The sequence below is a fragment of the Zootermopsis nevadensis genome, unplaced genomic scaffold (genome assembly GCF_977971745.1).
Source record: "Zootermopsis nevadensis isolate Lab colony 2312 unplaced genomic scaffold, Znev_1.0 Znev_ptg000010l, whole genome shotgun sequence".
In the NCBI taxonomy this organism is placed as follows: Eukaryota; Metazoa; Arthropoda; class Insecta; order Blattodea; family Termopsidae; genus Zootermopsis; species Zootermopsis nevadensis.
The window spans coordinates 6,960,599-6,974,432 of record NW_028259142.1 but is presented as its reverse complement, the minus strand read 5'-3'; the positions used below and the strand labels follow the sequence as shown (position 1 = coordinate 6,974,432).

Sequence of the window (13,834 nt, the reverse complement as noted above, 5' to 3'; positions counted from 1 at the left end):
AAGCTTGTAGTAAAAGACATTAACATAAATTAATGTTTTCTTCACATTACACACACATAGACTATTGTCTTTGTTTAATAGACGTTTTGCATAAATCATTGTAGTTAATAAAACATAGATAATCCACAAACGGACAAATGCAAGGAGACAAATTACTGGAATTATGATACCAACTGTACTATTACATCATTTCCGGTTTGAAACTTGGAAATTTTTAAGCGTTTTATGTTTGTTGAACAGAGTATACAAATCTTAAGGCGGGCCCCTCACCCCTCTAGGGACACCACTACTATAAACAACAGTAATACAATAACCAATGTGCGTCTTTCGCGCGACACGGAAAATTTGTAATCGAATTCTGACGGTCGTGGCTCTGGTAGTAAGATATGAAAACGAGGCTGAGGTAGCGCCTGCGGTGAGGTCTGGCAATGTCTGCGTTTCGTGGGAGTCTGAATTCTTGAATCATGTGCTTGGTTTTGTGTTGATAACTTTGGCAAGACTATGGTTTTAGTCGCCATGAAGATATTTTCATATTTAATTTCGTTTCTAAGACATTTTATAAATTTTATATTTTCGATGCGATTTGCAAATATAATGCTGTGATAAACTGTATTTAATCGTCAACACAAAAAGGTTCTTTTCCGTCAACTTCCACGATAGTATTAAAATATTCATTGGATGAGTCATAGGCCTATAGGCCTAAACAACATCATGTTAATTTGTCACTTACAAGACATGCAATAAGCCAAAATCTGTACTTATCGTTTCTAGCATTTATCAAAGGCGTTTATTATTTTAGATCAGCGTGGTCTAACTTTTTTTCTAGATCAGGCCAGAATAATTTTCCTGTTGGACCCAAGGGCCAAGAAACCCCTACTGTCACTATTTTCTCATTTAATAATACTTATTCAGAAATGGCAAATTACCATTGCATATGCTGAAATACAAATTTTATTTAAATCTGCACAAACTACTGCAGAGTTATGTGTTATTTTAAATTTGATTCTGCAACAGCTTGTATCTCTCACAATTTTTACCTGGAAAATTTACACAAAACATTTTAACTCCGCTACTTTATGGGCTTGTATCTGATACAATAACAATTTGTACCAGTAGAACGTACATCTTATGCTTTTAAACTCAATGGCTTTAGTGAGAGCACTGAGCACAATGTTGTTTTACCACTGACTGTGCCGCCAATTGTATCACGTTGTTTTAATTCAATCAGCCCGAGTTCGTAGGTGATATGCCAACGTCATTAAGTATGTTATAAACCAAAGAGATTGTATTAGCCACTGGTGTAATATTTTCACCCCTGGCTTAATCAGAATTAACAAACATCATCAAGACGATTTATTCTTGACAAACTGACGGTATCTCATCTAGTGAATAAATTCCCCACATTTTAATAATACCAAATAGTTTCTTTGTATGTTCACAAGATACCGTCACCGATCCCTGTAATCCAGTCAAAATCCTCCCGCCCTGTTACAAGATAACTTTAATATTATCCTCTCATCAACGCCTAGGTTTTTCAAAGTGATCTCTTTTTTCAGTCATACCATCAAAAAAAAATTTAAGCTTTTATTAATTTTCCCATGCGTCCTACATGCCCTGCCCATCTTATCTTTCGTTATTTGAACACTCGAATATTATTTTGTGGAAATCCTCAAAAACATTTTTTAAGTATCCTGCCACTTCGACTTTCTGAGTTCCGAATGTTCTCCTGGGCTAACTGTCGTTAATTAAATTCTATTTCAATAACGTCTGGACATAAAGACGAGCCATTGTATCCTGTCTTTGTAACTAAACGTGGCCGGGTCCGACTCGCTGTGCGCCCTGCACAATTATCCTATTCGGTGAAGGGGTTAATGATCAAATGTCAGTGACCGACCCTGCGACAGAGGGTGTTAAACCTGAGTCTCAGGGTTAGAGCATGGCAGTTAATAAAGGAAACAGTGGTAATTTGAAGGCTACTAACAATAAGCCAAAATCACGCTGGCTAGATTCAATGTTCATCAGAGGCGACTATCGCCTTCGGAACAATTTATTAGTTTGCTGTCCGTCAGCATTTGATTTATCCCGCTCCAGTTTTATGTCTAAGACCATCGCCCTGGGGATTTATAATTACAAGAGTGTGTCCTACCGCCCGCTGGGAGCAGCACCTCCGCTCCGAGCGCCGGTAACTCACAGCATTGAATACAGAAAACTTCGCAGAACGAATTGGTTTCTACTTCAATCGCTCAAGCTACAATAATGCAATCGACATCAATAACAGGACTTCACGACGTTGAAGTTTACATGTGACGCTAATCTTTAACGTATTTACAGTAGTCGTAGCAAATCTTTTGGCTCGAGATAAGGGAATAAAGTGGTATTTACGGATTATCAAATATCATAAAGGTAACAGACCTGTATTGATTTTTCAAAATGGCGAGGTAGTACAAGTCAGATCCGTTTCATGTACAAAATAGCTGGTACAGTATGTTTATCTTCTGGGTTGTGGAGCCGTGTAGTCTTAACAGAATTGTACTGATGTTTCAGAGGTACTTGATACTTCCATCATCAGGACGACGAGTGATGGAAGTATCAAAAATCTCACACAAAGCAAAAACTTAGGATAATATCGCTCGTCAATAAGAGAAATCCGACAAAAATTGAAAAAGAAAAATGATTATCAGCGATGGCACTTTCTGGAGCATTGAAGATTAAATTGATTTGTACAGTTGAATAAAGTGATAGAAATAAAAGTGGACCAAAGTTACCAAGTAACTTAACTCTACTGAGCAGAGACCTTGAGAAGCTATTTAATAAATCTCACTTATTTTATGGACACAGAAGTTTAATTTCCGTGTTTAGAAGGAGTCACCAAACCCAATGAACTACGTAATGTTTTGAAACATATTGAATTCTTAAGGTGGGGAAATATTACTCCCGTGATAAAGCCCCAAGTTAATGGACTACCTTTTGTCGTCAATTATCTTTCATACCCGGATACCTTCTTCTCCAGAGGCCGCGTCGTGGTGACAAGTGACACACTTAACATTGTTTAAGAGTAAGAAACGAATAACTTTTCAGTGCAAGAATATATAAGATGTGACTGGACAGTGTGAATAGGCCTAGACCGTATTGAAAAAAGTGATAATTAAAATCACGTGAACAAATCCTTAGGCTTAAAGAATACATCAAAAGGAAAATGGGATTTACTAAGACATCTGAAGAGACGTACAGAAGTCTAAGATCAGATAGGACATAAATTCTGTGACTGTTACAGTCAAAAGCACTGCCTAAACATTGACGATTATCAAATACACCACGACTTGTATATTAACTTGTGTATTCTTTTATTTATTTATTTAGTGTTCTGTCTGACGACAGGTCCATATGAACGGGATCCTTCGATCCTTTTCTCGGACTGGGACCTGTTCATATACGTTCTTGGCAGATAATCCAGAAGTGGTTTGCCATTGCCTTCTTCTGTGTGTGAATGAAGTAATTGTTGGGATGCCACGGAGAAACCGGGGAAGCCCCCGGAGGAAAACTCCGTGTTGCCTAGACCACGGCCTTGCCCAACACAAGTTATAAATTCGGGCACCGCCGGGAATCGAACCCGAGACCCCAGGATTACAAGGCCAGCGTTCTAACCGCTAGAACACCGTGGCATCGTAACTTGTATAATATACTGAATAAATTAATTACGACAATAAATGGAAGTATAGTGGAGTTAAATTAATTAACCAGACACAAATAAACCTAAAACTAAGATAAGGTTAGGTTAGCAGAGTTCGTGTGTGCCTCAGGCGCCTGAGAGACAGTTCCTTAGGACCGTAACATTTGTTACTGGGGTCTGTAAAGGCAAATTTCTTGCAGCTGTTCGTTCGCTCTGATCTGGAGGACACAACACGTGGAATGCAAGCAAACAGGAAACGTTTCCCAGGAAACACAGACGTGCTACCAGTAGACCAGCATATTGACATTGCAAGTATTTTTTAGTTTACACCATTAGCAATACCATCATTATTATTAGTGTAACCACCATAGTTATCAGGGACAACAGGTATGTCCTTTAAAAAGAAATTAAAAATGCACATGTGTGTAACCTTGAAGCACAGGATAAACATTATAGGATGTCTGAACCATTTATGATCAATTTACCCCTCGGAATTAAAGGTTAAAACGAGACTTCACTTTCTTGTAAACCTAACTTTTATCCAAATCTACGTGAAATCGTGTATGTCTGATTATAAAATGATAAGATACAGGTGAAAGGACTTTTTATTCTTTATTCCGTATTAGATAATATATCAATATATATCCCTGAGGGCACACGTACCCACGTTTCATAGCCTCTGACTCATACGAGGGTTAATAAAGAAACTCTGTTGAATATTTAATCCTTCAAAACTAAATAGCTCTCACGGAAAATGGCCCTTCTTGAGAAGGTAACAATTGCGTAGTGAAGTAACCTAATTCCATGTCATTAATAGGACCCGAAAGTTCATTCCCGTGTTAACAAAAACCTGCCATGATCCCTAATCTCAGTATAATCGAAGCATTTCACATTCTTCTACCCTATTCCCTTAAGATCCATTTTAATATTATTATCTTACGTAGTGTTAGGTCTTCCAAATCTCTTCAGGTTGAATTCCGAGTGACGCAACTCCAGAATTTCAGTGCCGTTAATTCTTGTGTAAATACATTTCTTATGCAACAAGAGTTGGACGTAGCTTTCAGAGACACTTCGAGTCATTCACTTCAAAATTCAGTTTAACCTAGTAAAAATAGTATTTTAATTTGCAGAGCGGTTTCTCCGTTCATGAGCCCTTCACAAAATTTTTGTGAACCCAGATCTTGACTGGACACAAAATACTCAACAGAGTAACCCTACAAAGACACTGGTCATCATGGAAGAAGGCTAACTGAAGCCGAAACAGGTTCAGAGTCTAAACATGAATTACAGAAGAAGACGAAGAACAGTAAAAAATACAAAGTTCCTCATAATGTAATTTTTTTCAATGTACTTGCCATCACCAAATCATTCTTCTTATGTCCAAATATTTACCACAGTTAACCTAAGTTACTCTGGACGAGTGGTTGTGTATTTTAGAATAATTTTAAATTATTTTAAAATGTCCAGTTTGGGCCACAGAACTTAAGCTACCAACGAATACCCTCACTTCTTGTGAAAAGTTTCTAAAATTAGTAAGTAAAATATTTTTTAAAGAATTGTCACATTTAGTTTCTCTACTAAAAATTCTTCTCCTACTCCGAAATAAATCAAAACTCCCCTATTTATTCATTTGTCCACTGTGTCTTAACACTGATTTATAAACACGCGTACCCCATCCTCTAAAACACGTTACTTCTACAGCTTAATTTTATAGAAATATAATTACATAATTTAAATTTTTAAATAAAATAAATCATAAATTTAGTTTAAATGACTCTTCTGATGAAGTAAGAGAGGGTCGCTACTTATAGGCTAGAAATTATTTCACGTCACCCAGGCAGCGAGCCCAGTTCGTTGGCTTCACGGAGCTACAGCAGCTGCCGATTCAAATCCCTCACTGACAGGCGTCTCTGTAGCTTCAGGCAGGCCGGCAAGCGATATTTTGATGCCCGTACGAGTGAAACGTCTACAACAAAGGCTTTTTAATGCTTTTATCTGAATTCGCCAAGTTGAATGACGTGCAGTAACCAAAGTCATAAACAAATCTGAACTGAAATTGATTCCTAAATGATTAAAATCGACGATCAGCTAACAATGAACACGCATGTAAGTTAAGAGTTTCAGATTACTAGCACGCTAATGATAATGGTTGATTGCAGAGGCGGTGAATGTACTCAAAAAGATAGTTATTGACCGATAAATAACGAAATTTGGAAATTGAGTATTTGTTTTGTGAGTTTATTTTGGTCAATTAAAATATTCACGTGTAGGTATTACTGGGGATACTGGGAACGACCCGTTCTTCAAGTGCCTGAGCACTGCGGGTCCCAACTTTCGTTGGCTTTGATCTATTAGACATTCGGTAGGACTCCTTGGACGAGGGATCGGCCCGTCGCAAGGCCTCTACCTGTACACAGGACAACGTAAACAAACATCCATGGCTTGAGTGGGATTCGAACCCACGGTCCCAGCGATTAAAATAATAAACTACTCTAAATTTGAATATACCAAAGACGACACAGTCTAGAACTAACTATCCATTTATTAAGAACATCGAAATCAGAACACATTAAAATTATTCATTATACATCTCCATAAAGCAAAATCCTTTTTGAAGAGATGAAATTCACTTAGCTGGTCAATATTTTTTATATTTAACAATCGAAAGTTTCAGTAAACCTACAGCGTCTTGAATAGCCAACCATTAGACCCTAACTTCAACCACTCTCTTTCTTCTAAGATCAATTTAATATTGTTTTCCATTTAGCCTAGATGTTTCAACTAAAATTTCGTTTGCATTTCTAATTTCCCCAATACGTGCTCCATGTCCCCAATTATGGTTTCTCTCAGCATATAATTTTATTATTATTATTATTATTATTTAATATGTAAGCTCAGGAAATATTTCTAGCTGCATTACAGTTTTCCCCTAATTTAAACGAGCGTCAGACAGCGAATCAAGTGTTTTTAAGAATAAATTCCGAATTATTGTCAAACACGTTTAATAAGCTCATAGCCTATGTATACTTCAGTGTGTCCGTTTCTTGTTTTTATTTTGTGTTTGTATTCAACCACAAAGAAGAGTTTAATTCGAAGCTCTTATAAGCCTAGCCTAATATCCCATTTTGACAATATCAAAGTCGGTTGAACTCGCAAGTTTAATTTACGCTGCTGACTTAAACGTGTATAAGCGTAATTTAAAATTACAGTGAAGAGCTATGGATGTAACATGAAGAAGACCTAATGGGTTTTGGAGAAACAGAAGTATGTGTAGTTTATGTTTATCCTCTTAGTTAATTCATATCGGCCTAAGTTTGACCTTATTCAGTTACTTAGCCGATTAGCTATTTCGTTATTACTTACGACACAAACGTTCAGAAACTTTCGAGCATATTTTATTTTTAATTGACAATTCGACACAAAAAACATGTCATCAAAATAATTCTTTTTCTTGAACAGGCTTACCGATTACAAATGAACAATACAGCCGAGTGGTTAGCACTCCTTTATGTAGGCTAGGTCCCTCATTCAAATGCCAGCAAGGAGACAGACTTCCCCGGTTCAAGGTTTCGTAGTCTTCCTCAGACCCTTCTAGCAAAAAAACACGATTATCACCTAAAATTATGCCAGGAATATTTTAATCCACATCCTCTGAAATTCAGTATTTACTAGTCGTTACATCATAACGCCAGCCTAAACTTTTGAATGCGTCTTAAAATAAGCAAAGATTAAATATTTTACAAGTAAATAATAATGCGACTAATCTGTACGAGGAGATAATTACAGCATATGGCCTATGTAGACCTATAGTATTAGTCACATTAATAGAATTATTTTATTTAAGCCTACGTGATTATTTTATTGAGTACGCCTATTTGAAGATAGTAGGCCTATACGAGTACTTACGCATGAGGTAGTAAACCAACATGACGTCACAATTAACGTCCATGTGTTGATTCGAAAGCGACTATTTATAATGTTAATTTGTTAAGACGACATTTCTAACCAACAGTGTCTATAGATCGTACATAAAAATCCCCTCTAGGCCAACTGGGAAATTTCAAGAAGGCTGTTAAAATAATTAGGCTAGAGTCCGGTTCCTACTTTGGGACCCAGTTAAATTGAAACCAAACATTTAGGAATTTAACAAGAGTTGTATACAAAATTTTGGTTTGAAAATCTCAAGGAAACATAGGCGTTATTACTTGGAAAATTTTAGAGTAGAAAATATGATAATATTAAAATGGATTTTATAGAAATTGTGAAGAATTTCGCTCAACTGCTACACAACAGTGTAACTTATTCAATGGCGAAACTTCTCGGGAAACGAAAAAAAATCTCGGTACCCATGTGTGTGAAGAAATTGCAGGTGGCCGTTAAACTGAGGTTCTGCACACTTTAATCCTCCTCACGCATTAACAGTGGCTAAGCAGCTACTACACTTAAAATTTAGTTCCATGCCCATGTAACGTCTTAGTGACGTAAACCCATAACTGCAGTTAAGTTGTTTCGTATGTAAATGCATTTCGTGTACAATAAAAGTGAGATAAAACTTTCAAAGACACTTCGCTGTCACTTCACTTCCAACAGGAATTAGGCCTAGTAAGTAACTACATGTTAATTTTAAGCGCTGTTCGTTTGTTTTTGTTGCTTCGTAAAATTGTCTTGAACCTAGACCACGAATGGCATACGAACGGAACAAAATATCCCCAAATTCATATTATAACATCTGGTGTGTCAAATTTATGAAAATTATAATTCTATTCAAATCCTATTACTTGCTAATTCGAAATACCAGGTGTCCAAAAAAATTCTTGTATCGACTGCTCATAATGTGGGCACATTTCTCTTGATATTACTTTCGATGAGCTACCCAGTGCTTCGAAGTCATAACGTACATGGCCTACCTTAGTTTTCAGAATCACTACAAAACTGATCACGCATAAATTCTTCTGAAATATTTTGCTTCTCGCTCCACTATCCTTGCCTCAAGATTGAAAAACTGTCGCGATACAAATCCACGTCACTTCGCCCTCCTTACATTGACGCATAAAAACTTCGAATGAAAATAGATTTTATTAAAATACAGGACGAAAATTGTACGAACGAATTCTAACTTCGATTACATACAGCCCAGTGTCGTCTACAAGCCATAGTTTTCTTACAACAGCCCTGCCAAGGCCTACTATTAATCTGACCTTTATTTCAGGCCTTACATATCATATTTTATTCCAGAAGTTCTACGGATATTCTGACCTGTTCATATCATAACAATAAATGCCTTCATGTCCACTTTAACATCTGCTGTCTAATTCCATATACTACTTACTACATAGCCTTCTTTAATTTAAGATATTTCCACTAAAACCTAAGTTATGTCTCTATTTCAACTTCAGATAATTAAGCTGTTAGCCTATCTTCGTAATTATTATGGGCTATAATAAAAAGCCTACTTATGTTTAAGTAGAATTTGGGGTTTTCTCAGCGGTGAGCACGAAATTCGTTGTCTTCTGGGTTGTAGAATCATGAAGATGGTAGAATTTTACAAACGTTTCAGATTTCCTTGCTTGTAACATCTGCCCTGGTGATGGAGGCAGCAGAGACCTCCGAAACGATGATAAACTTTTAACAGATTACACGGCGCAACAATCCAGAAGACAGTCATATTCAGTCTCATGCTTACCTAAAAAGCAAGTTTATTAAAATAGTGAGATTTAAGGTTCTCATGGCTTCTGGGTTGTTGCGCCGTGTAGTTTGGTAGACGTTTACTGACGTTTCAGGATCACGTGTTTTGGTCCTAATGTTTAATTCGTAAATAATACGTGAAAAAACGCCATTACAGTATCTAACAGTCGAACGTAAACCCTACATAAGCTTAAATTTAACTTTATCAAAACTTTTATAAAAATGACTCATCTAACGCTTACAGAAATTTGTAGACTACATGACACAAACATTAGACCTTATTAAGATCAGTAACTCAGAATTTTTTTAAATGTTGTTATATTGTTCACCATTTTTGAAGTGTCTAACATATTATAAAAAATATCAGACAGTCCGTATGCAAAACAGTGCCCCTGCTGTTTATCAGGTGTCAGTAATAAATGAATATTGACAAAAATGAGAGATAAATAATATAAATTTATGGTCTCGTTACTTACCAAAACAGAAAGCCGGAGTTCGCGTGTCGAAACACGGGCGTTTTAATCCGCCGTGTTACCCCTGGACAGGATCTATTGCCGATGCGTCTACCGACCTACGCCATCCACAAGTTTAAAGTCAACTGTCGTCTCCACGCCAGAGTTTTCAACTGGACTAATATTCAACACGTAAATTATTAGACCCATTTCGCTGTTTACAAATGGGCCTAGTATGAGTTGTTTTGAACCGTGTTCGTGAGCTGTATAAAACCGCTGGGTCTGACGTAAAACTCGCACAAATATATAGAGAAGCTTCGGTAACTGGTTTGTGTTCCGAAAGCCAGGACGTTCATTTCCGCCCAAGATACTCCCCTGTCCCCCTCACCTAAGTTTCTTTCGTAAAAGTTTTACATAGCAAAACAAAACGTTGAATAAACTCAACATCTTTAAGGACAAACACACTGAACTGTCCTTGCCACTAGAGGCCAAGTCGTAAATGTTATTATTTATTTACTTTTTATTTAACGAAGCTGCCGGTAACTAAAACTATAGGCCTATAGTAGTGAATGGTAGAATAAATAATTAAATAATCAAAAACTAGGATTGCTGTCTTCTGGGTTATTGCGCCCTGATGATGGAGGCAGCATTGACCTCTGAAACGTTAGTTAACATCGACCAGACTACACAGCGCAACAACCCAGAATATAGAAATCTTCATACTCTGATGACGGAGGCAGTATGACCTCTGAAACGTTGGTAAACATCTACCAGACTACACAGCGCAACAACCCAGAAGATATAAATCTTCATACTCTGATGACGGAGGCAGTATGACCTCAGAAACGTTGGTAAACATCGACCAGACTACACAGCGCAACAACCCAGAAGATTGAAATCTTCATACTCTGATGACGGAGGCAGTATGACCTCAGAAACGTTGGTAAACATCGACCAGACTACACAGCGCAACAACCCAGAAGATTGAAATCTTCATACTCTGATGACGGAGGCAGTATGACCTCTGAAACGTTGGTAAACATCGACCAGACTACACAGCGCAACAACCCAGAAGATAGAAATCTTCAAACTCACCACCGTGAAAACCTCAAATCCTACAATTAAAAAGGATATTGAAATACGATGTCCTGACCTGATTTAAGGTACTGCTCAGCTTGTAAACACTGAGGAAAAAGATGAAGAATCAGTCAGGACAGTTAGTTTCTGGGCCGATATATGAACCGAGAATACTGGTTTGTACGTCAAGGGTATTAAAACAGAGCTTACAACAAGGTGAAGCAAGCATTAGTTCATGTTTGTCTCACTGGATGTCACAACAAATTATTTCGCCAGGGAAGATATAAATCATACATATATCAGACAACGTTATAACTTTAATTTATTTTATTTATTCTATATTATTATTCTCTACTATGTTTTGTTTAATTCTATCGTATTTATTCTTTTGAACATTTCACACTAGGTATATAATAAGTAGAATTTACTACGATATTCAAATATTAATTCACGCTGATACGATGTGTTTCCAGATAAAAATTCAATTTTATTTTTCTAAGGCAAGTTTTAAATTCCAATCTACTGACCGTTTTACAGCATAATTTTCAATTTCTTAGAAGTGAATTGTGGTAATATTAAAATGAGAGTCGTAGATCTCTATCAGGTGTTACAGAGGGCCTGATATGGAAATTTCATAGGCCTACTTAACTGATTGAAATCGATTATTGGTGAAGCAAAATCGATATCCTTCAGCTAGATTGATTTCATGATGAAAAAATCCTCAACAAATGCCTAATTATGTAGGATTCGATCGACCTGATGATGGAGGCAGCAAGGACTTCCGAAACGTCGGTAAACTTCTACCAGACTACACTGCGCAACAACCCAGAAGACAGTCATCTTCAAACGCCAAATTCTGTTACAGTTTGCTAAAATCGATCGACAAAGTTATAAAACCTCCTGCTATTTGGTGAAAATATTTACAATTCAAATTCGTTTTTCCGACATCTCGACGTTAGATGGCAGTAAAACTCAGCGCATTCATTGCGTGCCAACGACATAAAATAGGCAGTCTTGGTTCACATAAGGTATTTAACCGGAAGTGTGTCACAGTTGGCTACTGGAGAGGAAAGGGGCGTGGCCTGTCCGACACATGTCAATCACTGACTCCGCCCATGTGTAAAGTCCGCCTACTGTTACCCCTGCGCCAACCGCATTCTGCATGATTTAAATGAACCCAGAACAGTGATAACAAGACGCGTATGTTTAATGTTCATTATGTCGTCTGGGAGTGACATTAGTTGTCACCATTAGCCCACTAGAGCAATGGGAAATATCAATTCTATTCAGACCCAGTTCTCAGCGAGCATTTCCCTGAATGCGGAATTTATAACATTCCGTTGTTACAGAAAACAATTATTAAAAGTACTCGTAATATGAATTTTAAAGCTCCAAATAATTTCACTTTCGCTTTTACAACTGACTAAATAATTAATGTATCAACACACAATTTAGACCGGTTATTGTCAAGAAACAATTCCAAAAAAAGTTATCATATCGTTATATTCCGTGTTTAAAAAGAATTAAACTTTCAATGAGTTAATACAAATTGCATTGTTTTCGAATGTCTGTTATCAGCTTCTAATAGAGTTAATCTTTAACACATCACGCGAACTCTCATGAATATTACGTTGAAATTTTTGTTGAAGAGAAGATATAAGACACGGTCAATTACTGACAGTAACATTTAAGAATTAAAATCTGAATCAGACTTCTTTATAAAAAATCACAAAAATTATTAAAGGACTTTCGCACTAAAAACTGGAAATAGATGGTTATTGTGACACGTAATAATTACCGGAAGAGATTATGAGATTCTGAGTGTGGGAAGTCACAATCATTTAAATCTGTATTAAGAAAAAGTTCGGTATATATTAAATGTTGTCCGTCTAATCACAATAATTCTTATTAAATATTAAAATATTACAATAATTAACATTTAAAATATTTAAAACATTAAATGATGTTCTTTATAGAAATATTCGATTTACATTAGACCATCATTTTTTCATGTTTCACGACATGTTTCGGTTCCTAAAAGAACCATCCTCGGTGATGAAAATTAAATTTATATTTAAGATGTTATCAATTGTAAGATGTACCTTTTATTTAGTCATATGTACTTAGGGGAAAAAACGTAATATTTCAAAAGAAATTATCAACATATAAATATAAATCTACTTTGTATTAATATTTAAGGAATTTCCTTTGTTTACTGCTCCATAACTAGTGTTACGGACATGAAGATTTGCCTTGAATATTAGTCAAAAGATATAATTTTTCGACATCGATTCTTAGAAGCCGTCAAACCCAAGAAACAACCCGATTTCAGAAAGTTTAAATTGTAAAAAAAGTGCGTCTTTAAATTGAGGAAATACGGTATACCCTATTACCAACGGATAATAATTAATGTAGAGATTTATAATCTCGCTCGTAAGAGGCCGAGATGAACAGTTAATTACATCATTAATTATTATATTTCAGCCGTTAAGCGCGTAGGCGGGCTTCTTCTGTTTATAATTTACGATGACGAATAAATTGACACTTATTGAAATTAAAACTTAACAAATCACGTAAAATCTCTTATATAAATCCATTATTTAATAAATAATTATGTACATAGGCCAATTGAATAAAATTAAATGTAAAATGAAAATATTGTTAAGTAAAATGTAGGTCTCTGTATTAAATTCGTTTCAACACACAAAAATAAAAATAAATAGTCCTGTAGTCTGTCTCATTCATGTACTTTTTCTGAGACCGACAAAAATGAAGACAAAATTCAGAAAATTTTCCATAAAAGCCTGTGGAAAATAAACGACAATATTTTGAACGCCATGTTATTGTTGACGGTAAATTTATTCTTAGGTCACATAATTACGCCTTTCCTTCGTGTGTCTAAGTTATTAGCAATTGTAGGCAGTTTGTATTTGTCTTAATCAACAATGAC

At 36.1% G+C, this 13,834-nt stretch overlaps 1 long non-coding RNA gene across 1 annotated transcript in view; it reads right to left on the bottom strand.

Annotated features, from left to right (window-relative positions):
- The window catches only part of LOC110835979 (uncharacterized), a 48,610-nt gene extending 38,461 nt beyond the window's left edge, over positions 1–10,149 (bottom strand). Inside the window, exon 1 of the long non-coding RNA XR_015534471.1 lies at positions 9,832–10,149. This is a non-coding gene — a long non-coding RNA (uncharacterized LOC110835979). The remainder of the gene's footprint in view (positions 1–9,831) is intronic.
- Between the last annotated feature and the right edge of the window lie 3,685 nt (positions 10,150–13,834).